Raw genomic sequence first — 14,970 nt, forward strand, 5'->3', positions numbered from 1 at the left:
AATTTAGCATTTTATAAAATAATTAGTTATTGTACACAATATTTACTAACAGACCAATAAAGTATATAATATTCTACTAAATAATAAAATCAATTGTTAAATTGTATAATCATTATGATACGAAGTCCTTCACTTAATTTGTACGTTCAAAACTGACTTGCGACTATCTGAACTTAAGACTCCATGAAAAATTGAAAGACCCAGACACATATCCTTTAAATATATTAAAATATTGTTACAAAATTCTCTTCCATCATCAGACTGGAGAAAAAATACATCCAAAAGAACATAAGCGGTTTATTCAGCACATTTTAAAATACAGAACTTTGTTAAGTAGTACCTATTGATAAACACAAATAAATTTAAAGTTTCGGTCTGGTTGTAATTGAAAATCAATAAGATCCATTTTCTGTATCAACATATTGCCTATAAAATTATCAATACCAATAAGTAATAATTGTAAAAAATTAAAAATACTATCATTTTTATAGATGGTACCTAAAAATATTTTAAATACTTGAACTAAGAAATTAAACATATTTTATTAAATTCCTGAGTAAAGTGTTCATACTATAACTTACTTCATACTTTAACTAGTTGTATAAGTTATTTTATGAAATATCTTAATTTAACACTTTAACACTTAAATATATTTATACTATACTAATAATTAGTATGTTAGTTTTATACTTAGTTTTACTAGTTTATGAAAATATATTTATAGCTTTAGAATATAGATGTGTATTTAATATTTTAAAACATTGTTATTACATTTACTATTAAGTGCAGTTATAGTATATCTATTAATTTTTTTAAATACTGTGTTTAATCATGCAATTATGTGTAAATTATAAATTTAAAATGTTCCAATGTTGTACTAAGCAACTACCAAGTATTGGCACTTATAGTAAAATAAAATAAAATTAATAAAGCTACATTTGAAAATAAAATACCAAGTCATGTTCAAAAAATAAATATTTAACATGTTTGTATTAATTTTAAATATTGTTATTTAATAATTAATTATTTAAATAAATGTAAATTTGTATACAACCTTCTAAGAGTGGAAAAACTACGCTCTGCAGTAGCAACGCTGACAGGAAGTGTACTTAAGACTAATAATAGTTTTCTTATACAAGGGAAAAATTGGTCAGAACATTCATCAAAAGCAGAAAACACTTCATTTGGAATATTTAATCCTATACAAACAAAATTGAATAAAAATGTTAATTGCTTATAAAACACAATATCATTATATTTAAATAAGGTACCTTCATTCTTTTGTGTGGTCCATTTAGTCTTCCATAGTTCTAATTCACCTCTGAACATGAATGTATTAAAATTTAGAAATGTATATTGGTCACCAACTGTTTTCATTAATTCATCATTGGTTTTTGAAGACATCTTAATTGTGTTATATGGAATGAGTTGCATAAGAAAAAAAATTGTTTTGTTTTTGTCATTCAGGAAACTGTGTCTGATGTCTTCAAACACATTGTCAATGATAGGTATGTATAATATTCTACGATAATATTCTTCAATGGAATTGGCTGGAGTATTACACCTTTGATTTTGTTTTTGTACAATTATTGGTTGCTTCATTTCTACATCCAACTCAATCATTACATTTTTGATTTCTTCAAATAATTTATTAAAATTCACATCACAATTAGTGCGTTTATCGTTTAGGGTACTTATAATGTCATTTATACAATTGGTGGCAGAAGCAACATCTTGTGTGACACTTTGTAATAGTTTACTAGCTGCTGAAGTAATCCTTAATATACTTGAAACAGTAAATAATGTCATTATAAACTCACAATTACATAGAAAAAATCAAATTTTTGGCTTTTGTTGATGAAACATGGTCGTCCCATTCCGAAATACTTACAAGACTATCAACTATTTCTTTGAGGTTTGTTTGAAATTCAAATATACTGTCGTGCCGCTCAATCCGTCTACATAAAGAAGTAATTGATCGTTTTTGACCTTTGAGATTATTTTTCAAAATAAAATTGCGTTTTGCAGATAAATTAAAAAATGATAAAACTTCTTTAATGATGCCCATGGTATTTCTTACTAGTTGTACATTGGAGGATTTTGAGATTGACAAATTTAAAGCATGGACTATAAACAGCGTTGACACAGCTCTTTTGAATGTGTTGAACAGCACCTCTTATTACAGATGTCATTACAGCACATTCATCAGTCGCGATTCCAATACAATCATCCAAATTCAGTGACATTTCTTTTAAAACATTAACAACTGTATTGCCCAACATCTCACCGGTTAGTTCTGGTTCTAAATTTATATTTGTACAAGGTTCTATGTTATCTAATTTATTACGGTTTGTATAGACATAGTTATGACAGTCAATAAATCCAATAAATCGTTCATGAACTTTATTAACTTTATCAATATTTCTTATACTTAAGCTCATTTGAGAAATGTGAGAGATATCAGTGGTTTCGTCAAATATTATTGAAAAATATTGGGTTTCTCTTAAATTTTCCAAAATTTGAAATAAAATTTCTTCCTAAGGTGTGTGTGAAATATATGTGGCTCTTAAACTTGTTGTTTCCAAATGATTTTTTAAAATTATATCTCCTGATAGTATTTGAAACCTTAATAGCTCACGGAAACTGCCTTCATTTACTACTGAAGAATTATTTTTTTTTTATGCTCATTACCTATCAAACTGCCTTGGTCGCGATGGCCACGTAATGGTATGTTTTGACGTCCAAGAAAATCATTGACTCAATTATAGGTTTTAATCTGGCTCGATTTTCAATAACTTATTTTAATCTACTACTATTAATAACATTTATAATTCCTTTGGCCGGATTTTTATAGCAAGTTAAAAATGCATTGGTTGCTTGTTTTGCATTTATATGGTATACGTTTTTACTGTGTTTGCTAAAAATCACCAGTTTCGCCCAATATTTTAGCATATTTATTTAGAGGTATAGAAACCAGACTTTTTAAAGTTACATTTTTATCTTTTCCTCCTTTATCTGCAAAAAAAAAACACAATAATTACAAAAAACGCCACCTTTTTTGAGGAATATACAAGCCATTTAAACTGTATAAAATTATCTCTTTTGAGGTATCTTTTTTCTTGTTTACCTTGTTTATTATGTATACTAAATGGGTATAGAAAATTATTATTAGGAACATTAGGTGATTCTAAAAACCTTGCTTTTACATGGTCTGTTTGACTACTCTTTTCTAAATAATCACCAATGTCATTGCTAAATTCAATAGTCGTTCATGTGGTTGTTCATTTTTATTAAAAAGATCTGGAAAAGAATTTTTATCTGAATGTACCTGTGTTACTGAAGATACAGCAATTGGAATTGGATCATTTATATTTGGTTTTAGTCGTTTTTCTAACCATGCTGTAATCGAACTGTTTTTACGTTTGTTATCGTTTATTATAAGAAAATATTACAAACTACTGTCTTGCTACTTCAACCAAAAATCAAAATAATATATAAATCCACTATAAATAAAATGAAACACAAGTGTCAAGTCACAACGGCACGTGTCTAAATGTCTGAAATAATAATACACAATTCTTGATTACCAATAAATACTACTCAAATGAGAATCTTATAATTACGTGCATTAAATAACAATTTAACTCATGGTTATTTTCACTATTAGTTTAAATTAATTAAAACATAGTGTTAAAAAATATTTTTGAATGTTACATAAGAATTTTATTATGTTATTGTCTGTTTTATTTTATGTTAATTTAATATTAGGTTTAATTTGTATGTATTTTGTATCCTATTATGTAATGTAATTCTCAGTGGCGGCGCCAAGGGTGTGCACGGGAGGGCCTTGCCCTCCCTGAAAAGTCCCTGGCCCGTCCTGAAATTTTATGAAATTTTTAAATTTTAAATATTAAAATTACCATCAGAACCTATATATTTATAAAATATTTTTCATTGTCTTTTATTAATCCCACTTAATATACGTAATCAATGATTATGACTTATGAGTGTTATAACTTATTATAACACTGTTATCGGGTCATTACATCACAACAACGTCCGACGGGAATATTACTGATATAATCCATTTTTATAATATGCTATCCAAACATAATATTTTATAGAAAAATATTACATTATTGGTATGTCATCTTAATCAAAATCAAGTGATTTTTGTTTTTACAAAAGTGTTATACCAAAATATAATTTATAATTTCTATATAATATACTATTTCAATATAATTTTGTTTTATTATGTAAATAGTTAAAAGTATACTTGGCAGCCGGCAGGAGCCAGGAAATGTGGAAATGTGGAGCAAAGATTTTACATATTATTATAGGCAGTGGCGTCATTAGAATTTGGTTTGGGAGGGGGGATAATAGGTTTTTAGCAATAAACATGAATTGTCATTATTAATACTTTTTTCAAAATGTTAGCAGTTTTTGGGGGTATCTATCCCCCTCATCCGCCCCTGATTATAGGTATTATATATTGGCCCTTCAGTAAAATTACGTGCCTCAAATTGGCCCTAACAGGCATAAAATTCTGTCGCCGCCACTGGTAACTCTCTACCACCACCACAAGCATTGCGCTTAAGAGGGGTAGATACTTTATTGTAAACATTTTAATAATATGTAAATCATCTTATTTATATTTTACAATAAAAAAAAAAAAAATTCAATAAAGCAACATTTTAACATACTGCCTTATTTTAAACAATTTTCAATTCAAAATTGCAATATGTGGTCATATCTTATTAACATAATTCATGTATTTATATAATATTAGTAACAATGGAGACATTAATTAAAGTCCTATGTGTGACTTACCGAAAATTGTATTCCTAGCTAATTTATTTAATGTTTTATATTTGACCAAATATTCATTGATTTTTTAAATCGCTCTCCTGAAAAAAGTTGTTTTTTGAGTTGTTGCAGTCTTGAACTAGATAGTTATTATTATTAATATTATGATGCATCATCAATACTTTAATACTTATTATATTATTAGTTATTACCTACTTTAATAGTTATTATTACAGACTACACACTACAGTAAGTTACTATTATTTTTATTTTTAGAAACATTTAAGTTATTATTCATTACTATAGGTTATAAAATACCAACACGCGACAGGCATAGTTATTAGTTAGTGAAATTGTTAAGCTATTAGCTTAGAACGTAGACTCTTATTGAAGAGATACCTTAACCCGTCATTGGGCGCGTGGTGCGAAATTCTCTCACCACAGTATTATTTTTGTAACCACTGTCTTTTATTACGATTTTTTGCCTAGTATTTATGCTATACCTTATCAGATACATTTAATCCAAAAAGAATCTCTCATAATGCGACCAAAGGAGCAAAAAAAAACCACGATCAACGACGATTTAAAACATTATAAAATTTCATGACCTTGATGCATTTTTTTTTTTTTGTTATGGGTTATGTTAGGGAAAATCCTAACCCACATTTACATAGTTTTAGTACCAATTTAGCTATTTATTATATTAAAATTTCAGTATTCACCTTATTGTCTCATAAAGGACAACAGTATTATTTACTGAATAATATCATATAATTCTAAACATTATTAGGATTAGTCAAAGAAATGATTATGTAATTACCTACCTACTTTAATTATAAATATATTTTTTACATTAGAAGAGAAATTCACATCAATATTTAGATCATGTAAATCAGAATGTAGAAGGAGAATCTTTACCTCAGACATCAACCTACAACAGTAATTATAATAGTTTTACTTATAATTGTAATAATTATGTAATATGTAATGCATATATTTATTAGCTTGTTCATATATTTTATAAATACCTAACTATTATGTTTTAGACTGATTTACATGAATTTCAAAATGTTTCTGAAGCCCAAGGATTATGTACAGGGTATTTAGAATCTATAGCTAGAGTAAATGTCAATAACATACAGTATGGTAACTCATCGGAATTTAATTTTACTTATTATAGGACTACCATACACAATAATTATAATTTTTGTCCTTTAAGAAAACTTGATTTCTTAAAACATTCTGTGTTAAACAATGGTATCATAAAGCCATTAAAAAAATATCAAAAAATGGTATTCATCCATCCAAGAAAGAAAGCATCACCTTGCTTCCCATGATGCCAAAAAAAAGAAGGCAATTTTGGTTGGATTTTCCAATTTCTGAGGATGCTATGGATTTGTATGAATATTCTGAAAACTAACACGATAATTTAATGAACAATTTTAATTAACAAGAAGTTAATGAGTATCTATTTGGTAGACCTACATAATATTATTATTTTTTAATAGCATGTTAATAATATGTTATTCTGTTTTAAATCGCGCCTCTGGATCTACACATAAACGATCATGCATGTTTCGCAAATAGTTACTATAAAGAAGCTTGGATTCAAATTTACATTGGGCGCGCAGTCTAGAGAAGATTGAATAACGATTATGACCACCTAACATTTAATATTGTTTATTATGCGATTATTCTCGATATTATCTCTCCTATGACCGGCCACATCATGTGTGGTCGCGTCAAGTCAATGCCTAAAGGAAATTACGGAAATATTGAGTGTCACAAAAATATATTAGAAAATATTCTATCTAATAACATAAGAATAAAATATTATCTAGATAATTATCTAAATAAAATTTTATTCGAATGATGCCCAACTCTGAGTATACAGAATCATACTATACATATACATCTTATGGTGTATATTATAATTTATAGTCACACTCACACAAATGGCTACATTGTAATAAAGACATCTGTGATTGGTATCGAAATAAAACTGCCATTAGTGAATAGCAAACCATGGTTCAGTTATTAAGTCAATAATAACTTTTTTATCTACTGAGCCTAACATAGACTTTTAATTCCAAACTTTTCCAGTTGGCTGCTTTATGATTTATCATACGATACATGTCAAGAATTACATTACTTAATTTATTTGAGAACATAGATAATTTACAATAAAAATCCTAATGTAAATCAAATCAATAATTGAAAATTAAATATTATTTTATAGGGTATTAGCAAAGTAAAATACATTATTATAAAAATATTAAATGCAATTACATAGATAATAATTATATATCATTATATTTGTAAAGTGGTGACCAGTAAATTTTAAACAAATTATACAACTATTTAAAAACCAAAGTAATAACCTTAACCCTACACTGCATGATATATTTTTTTTGCCAATAAAATTATAAGTTATATTATAAGTACCTATCACGGTCTTCATGATTTGGAGGGAGATCTAAATTATTATTATTGAAATGAAGAAATCTTTTTATTCTTTCGAAGTTATTCACGGACATGCAGTTTTTTATAGGAATATTTCCTAAATTATCTGACCAATATGACCTAGAGTTTGGAACATGGTCAACGGACATCATAATTAAAATTCCGAGAAATCTTTGTAGTTCAGTTTTGGAAAGAGTAATTGGCTTTGAAGGATCCACATGCGTGCTATACAGTTCAGTTTCCTCAATTATTATTGATAAAATACAGTCATCGAAAAAATAATTAAAAAAATCTTTTGGTGTTTCTAATTTTTTTAGTTCATTTGGCATTGGTAATTCATTGTTAAATTTTACAACAAACTCATTTTGTGTAAAATTACCTTTTATCCATGTTGGCCGAACATCTAAAATCGGTGTTTTTACCTGTTTTTTAGCAGCATTTTTATTACAGCGAGTAATCCGTGTACTTTGAACGCGCATTGTATTTGTGGTTATTTGTTCAAAATTTACATTTTGCAACGACGCTGGTGATGTTGAAGATTGAACTTGTACAGGAGAACAAGAAGATGATTGTTCGCGAACATCTTCATTTTCTACTAAAAAATATTCCGGAAGTGTAAAAACATCGTTATCTTCTTCTCTAACACGCACAACTACATGGTCTTCACGAGGAGTTTCGGTTTCCTAATAAAAATAATGATTGAAAAAATAATGCAGTTCAATATAAAATGTATATTTATTATTTACCTCGTTTATATCTTCGTCGTCACTTAGTTCAAAACCATCTGCATACTCATCATCACTATCTATTGGGATATTTAAAAACGTCTCGATCGTTAAGAGCCATGTTTAAAAAAAATATTAAAAAACCGCACAACAATATGATAACAGACAACAGACTGTCAACAGTAATATAAAATATTATGGTCACAAGGAATAAAAGTTGCTATTACTACTTGCGAGTAGGAACTGTACTCGGAGTAGTACTGCATAGTAGTGTATATATGCACGTCAAATATAACCAATTATAATAAATTGATAACATGAAATACATAGATTTTTTATGAAATTCAGGTACCACATTTTTTGGTTCTTCAAATCAAAATATATTGAAATATATAATAATACAACTGTACCATCAAACGTTATAATATCAACATAAGAAATGTAAACATGTGTTATTAAAAATAGCTAACCGTACTTACATTTTAAGAATTCATTTATGAATTACTGGTAACTAAAATGATAAGTTTAAATTTTAAGAATTATCAATTATATTGAAGTTAATTCAACCTGTTTCTTTCCTCTTATTTTTCTTTCTATTCTTCATATTTTAAAAATACAATAAATAACTATGAAGATTATAATCTTTATAGGTATTATGACTATAGTATAGCCTTGGCTTGAAAAATATAAATTTTAATAGAGAACTAGTAATATTTAACTTATTTATATGTGGATTTTATGAACCTCTCCAAAAGGTAGACCATTAGTAATAATATACTGTGTCAAGTTAATGTATATTATGACTCAAATTAAGTGATACAACTAAATTCTGTAATACTGCATTTCAAAATTTAGGCACAAGTATTATTTTTGTTTACATTATTTACATATATGTAATTAATATAGGATTTATTAAAATTTTGTACGCGAGTTGATTCATTGATAGCACGATCAAATTTAAAGTCAGCAAATACATAAGAATATTTAGAACTATTATCATTAGTATTAAATATACCAAAATTAATATCACCACAAATAAAAAAAGTATTATTGTTTTTATTACTGAATAAATAGTTCTCTAGTGATATAATCAATAAAATAAGTTGTATTTGTAAAAGAAGGAGATCTACATAAACCTAATATATTAAATGATTTATTATTTTTGGACATTATTATTTCCATAGAATTACATTCTTCCAAGAGCATAATCTTGCAGCTAGGTAACTATTTTACAGGAATTACTTACTAATAAATAATAATGTTATCTATCAGCTTTATTAACATGAGTATTGAGTATATGAATAAAAAACTTTATATCAATTTATTATTATGTTAAAATTTTTCTCAAGCTTAGTCTCGTTGAGTATAATAACATCAAACCTATCATAAATGGTCTATGGAACTTGACAAAACTAAAAATAATTTATGTTTATTTTAATACTGTGAATATTCAATGAAAAAACCAACAGAAACATTATTGAAATCAACTGCACTAATATCTTCAATTTTGTAATTTTTATAGTTTTAATAACTTTATGAAAAAAATAAAAATTATGATAAACATTAAATTATTTATAACATTGATCTATTTTATAAAAAAAATTATTCATACTTCCATAATTAATTGTTTAGTCTGTTTAGAGACTAAAATGAGAAAAATGTAAAATAGAAATACGAATATTTTATTCCATATTAATTTAGAAAGTTATTAAATAGGTACCAATAGTTAATAATATGAATTTGCATTAATTGCTAGTCAAATTGATCTGTCTAGTCATATAGTTCACTGTTACTTTTGATTACGTAAGTATACCAATTCTACTAATTGTCCCTGAAATAAAATTAAAATGTTTTACCCGTGGTTATAATTTATCAATAATTATGTATTATTAAATAAAAAAATTGCAAATTTATTAATAATAAATTAAACTTAACAATAAATTATGAAAATAAAGTTGTTGGTAATGTATGAAATCTAATTCTCATACATAATAATGCTGATTGGATAGAAGTACATGTTGTGTAATATGTATACCTATTTTTAATTAAATTGTTAACTCAAATACAACATTATCAAAAAATATGCATTGAAATAATTATATACTTATAACTTTATATTTTAAATAATATATATAATTTAGAATTTACCTTAAATGTATTCTGTGGTTAAAGTTTAAATGCTTGTTTCAATAATATGTATGAGGCCAATAAATATAAGTAATGATTTCAAACACAAATTTGCTGTAAAACTTTTAAACGTATTAATTAATTGCTATATTAAAAATCAAAAAGATAATTTAGTATTTACTATGCTATCGCCTATCAAGTTAAAAAAAAAAAAAAAAAAACGGGAAAAAATTGTACATAGTTAAAATAATAAAATTAATAAATGATCATAATCTATCAAATTTCTGGTATTTATTATGATTTTTGTATTTATCTCAAAATAACAGTCTTCTTCGCGATGTTCATTGATCAAATGCTACATTTTAAAGGATTTTGTATAGGCAGCCAATATTATGAAATTGATCGTTATGTCGCCAACCATTAAGGGGCCTAGCTACTGCCGTCAATTTTAGCTAAAAAAACCTTAAGTTTTGACAAAATTAGGTTTAAGATGTCCGATTTTGATACTGATAAAAAATTTGGACTCGGCAGAAAATTGTCTGAGGATCGTGCAGAATACTTTGTAAAAATTTAATCTTATATTATAATAAAGTGTAAATCATAACTCGAAAATCTGATTTTTTTCAAATCACAATAAAAATTAAAAACGGAAAGTATTTCGTACGATTTACAGGCATTTTTCTGCTGAATTTAAATATTTTTTTCAGAATCAAGATCAGACAACGTTAACCTATTTTAATTATGTCAAATTAATAAGTAACTTGTCGTAAAATTCATATAGTGCATTTTTATTGCTATCGAGATATTGATATGTGCATGTGCGTACGAAAATGCCATTCGTCGGCTCTTAACATAAAGCTTCCTGTATTATCGTATAAAGTATTTGTAGACACTTAAAATGTGTTGAGTTAATCTTTAACATACCGGAATTCAACATATTCCCATTGAACTATATAATGATATTAATTTCTTTATTACCTAATATTTCAATTTTTAGTTTAACTATTAACTTCGACTTCGAGTTAACCAAGTCCAACTGTATTTTTAAATAGTGTACTGGAAAATTGTTAAAAGACATATTATAATTTATAGACTCAAATGTGTTTCACCGAGATTATAAGCATAAATGGCGTAATTTAATTTTTAACCCATACATTTTTAATTTAGTTGCAATTAATTAGTATTAGTAACAAACACGTTTAAAAAAGATACAGTAATTTAATTTAGGACGGACTGGGAATTATCATTAATTATTTATTTTTTTTTTTATTTTACACAATAATATATACAATCTGTACAATTTTGCACAATTAGCATATTTGATAAGGGTTTCAATAATACATGAGTACGTGAGTAAGAAGCCACCCATTAGTGGCACTTGACTGTAAGTTTATGAAAACTAGCTATATTTTATATACTGATTTTTTTTATTTTTTTTTTTTTTGATATTTGATATTATTTTATGTTATTATTTCTAATATCAATTATCATTAATAAAATAATAAGTAATGCCCTAAAATGTTAATTGATGTATACAATTTTTAGTCAATACAAAAATAATTTACAATATTTTAGGTAGTTAGGTTTATAAAGCTGGCTAAGTCACTAAGTTCACTTAAATAATTAATTAATTCGTCAGGTGTTTTTTTTTATCCTTATAATCTTATATTATAAAACCGCAAGCGTTTCGCCCGAAACCCACTTGAGTGCGCTTGCTGTACTCCCCGCAGTTCTTAAAACGGAAAAAAGAATGCGCTCCGGTCGCCGTTATCGCGTCCGGTCGGTTATCAAAAATTTGTTGGACAACTATACTATTACTATTATTATTATTATATATTTCGCTTTTATACGGATTTTATTATAGCGATATCGATTACATTCAAAAGAAAATTAACGAGAATGTGTGTGTGTGTGTGTGTATGTGTAATGAAATACGAATTCAACGAGTAAAACGACGTATAACGCGAATTCGGTGACGGTATATAGACAGATTCCCATGATGTATCAGTGTACAATGTATCGTCTGCATATGTAAATATTGAACCATCTGTCTGCGAATCACGAATGCTGTTAAATGTTAATGTACATTATAAATAAAATTGGGCCTAAACACGTCCTTGAGGAACACCACAGTTAAATACAAGTTTTTTCCCTAAAACGCCATTTAACACACCCATATTTTATTCCAAAACTCGGTTATGTTAACCATATACTGATCTTTTCTTGTAGAGATGGAACAATGAGAAAACGTACACCGGTTCTTCGATATGGTTCAGCATTAAGGGGATGAATAGGCGACCACTAGTGAAATTATTCGGCATGTGTCTCCGATAAATTTGATGTGTTTCCTGTATTTTCGTTTAGAGTATTTGGCGGGAGAACTAGGCTGGGTATGCAAGGTGATGCTCAAAACCAGATTCATTGTGTGATCGGTATGTTGCGCGTTCTCTCTCAAGACAGTATATACGCGATAACAACTTTGTTAAATTGGCAAAACTGATTATTTATCTAGATGTGTTACGACCATTACTGCGGTCCTGTTGAATCACTGCGTCAGTACCAGATCAAATCAACCTCCACAATAACCACTGTTGTAAAACAAACGGGACGTCGCCGAGCCGTTCACCGCCATTCTTGTGTTTGTTATATTCCGTCTACTGGTCGACGTGCATCACGTTACTTCACCATCAGATACTAATTTTTAAAGGTAATATAATAATATTATAATAACTTATTTTTATATTTTCTATAGTATGATATTTACATTTTCGTGAGTGTTTTCATTATTAACATGTATAATTATAATTGCTCGATAATGTCTAGGGCAGTGTTTCCTAACCTTTTTGTAATTCCGACCCTCAAATTTACCCTTTGTTAGTTACGCGACCCGCCCCCGTTAAAAAAAATGTGATTGTATAGTATGATTATATATTTATTTATGGGTTAGTTAAGCCAGTCGCGACTCACAGGTTGGGAAATACTGATTTAGGGTACTGCTGGCCTGTTGGAATCATAGATAATATCACAGATATATAAAAAAAATACTAGATAGCTGACTTGGAAATGATTTTAAAGCCGACAAAATGGCCAAAATTCACATATCCAAGAGGTGAATGTTTACATTTTCACAACACTGATACAGATATCATTGTTATCAATTTATCATATGAATTATTAGTTCTTACTTTCTAAGTTCATGGTTTGTATAACTACTATAACTTACTTCAGTCTGAAATTCATATTATTAACTTAAGACTTATTCAACAATTATGTAAATTATTAAGTACTTTGGTACTTACTTTAAAAAGTACCAATTTGTCATGTAAATATTACATTTATAAAAATTTGTTTAATTAAATCTATTGGCTAATACATTTAAAAAAAAAATAATTTAAAAACCAGTTATTATTAGTATAATTAGTCAACAATTTTATATACATATTTTATTATTTTTGAAATACTATATTCCTAATTTGTTTACATTATCTAAAGTAAGGTATAATGAATCAAATATTTTTTAATATTTAAATATAAATATAATATAAAATAATTTTTAACAAATAAGACTATATATTGGTTCATAAAAATGATTAGCTTACTTAATTTTGATTTTTTACTGACAACATTTAATATTTCTACCTCGTGTTAGTGTAGTCGATAATGCTTTAGAAGGGCTATTACTGTATGAATGTACATACATTATTTGACTTTTTACTCTTTTAGATGTTATTGGATACTGATGACTGATCATAAGAATTAATCCAATAATTAGAGCAGTCGTTAATTAATTTAACCAATTTTGATTATTTCATCGAGTATAAAAAATACATTAATAATATTTTCTCTTATATTAAAATTAATTATTTTTCTTTTTTTCTTTTACTTTATTATGTTGTAATATGACGTTACATAAACATTTATTTTTATATTTAGTTCATTTTTAAAATTTTAATATAAACTCAGATCAACCGAATTCAAAAATGTGTTTATTGGACAAGCTTAAAACTTGTTTATTGAACATGTTTATCTACATTGTATTTCTGTTGTAATAAATTATATTATTATTATTAAATTAACTAAAATAATAATATAATTTATGATTATAATTATACTTACATTACTTAACATTACACAGACTTCTATATAATACTAGATAAGGTACTCCGTATATTAACCATTGCAAACTATAAAGCCAACATTGCTGCAGCTGATTAAACAGCTTGTTTTCAGTTGGCAAAACATTACATTCATAATTTGATTTTCTAATTATAGAAAAATAATTTGTATTTTAAATAATATTAACAATACAAATTACATTTTTTTGTTGATTTATAAGTTTTAATTTATAAATTATTAATTTTAAAAAATATGTACTATTTAAAGTGCATCAAATAAGTACATTGATATATATGTATATATTTTGTGGCTTAAATTAAAATAAAGATAAAGTTATTGATTATTAAATAAAATTAACTAAATTTTTTTTTGTCTACTAACAACTGTGGAATTTTTGTCTTTGTAACAAAATGCAAACTAATTTTTAAATATTCTTTATATATAATTGTCACCAAATCTAATATATGGCTATCTAATAAACTTTTTTCAGAACATCTAATATTTTTAAAAATATTATAATTAAAAACATAATTTTTTGTAAATGGTAAGTGTATGTGCATATAAACAAGTAATCATTCAAATCAGTTGTAAACACCAATAAAAACAATAAATAATAATCAAATTAAAAAAAAAATTGTGATAAAATATTTTTAGGAATTTAGCCCTTAACTTAAAGGACTAATTACACATATGGATATTTTAATTTTAATTATAATTTATATGTATAATAATT

The sequence above is a fragment of the Rhopalosiphum padi genome, chromosome 3, assembly GCF_020882245.1.
Source record: "Rhopalosiphum padi isolate XX-2018 chromosome 3, ASM2088224v1, whole genome shotgun sequence".
NCBI lineage: Eukaryota > Metazoa > Arthropoda > Insecta > Hemiptera > Aphididae > Rhopalosiphum > Rhopalosiphum padi.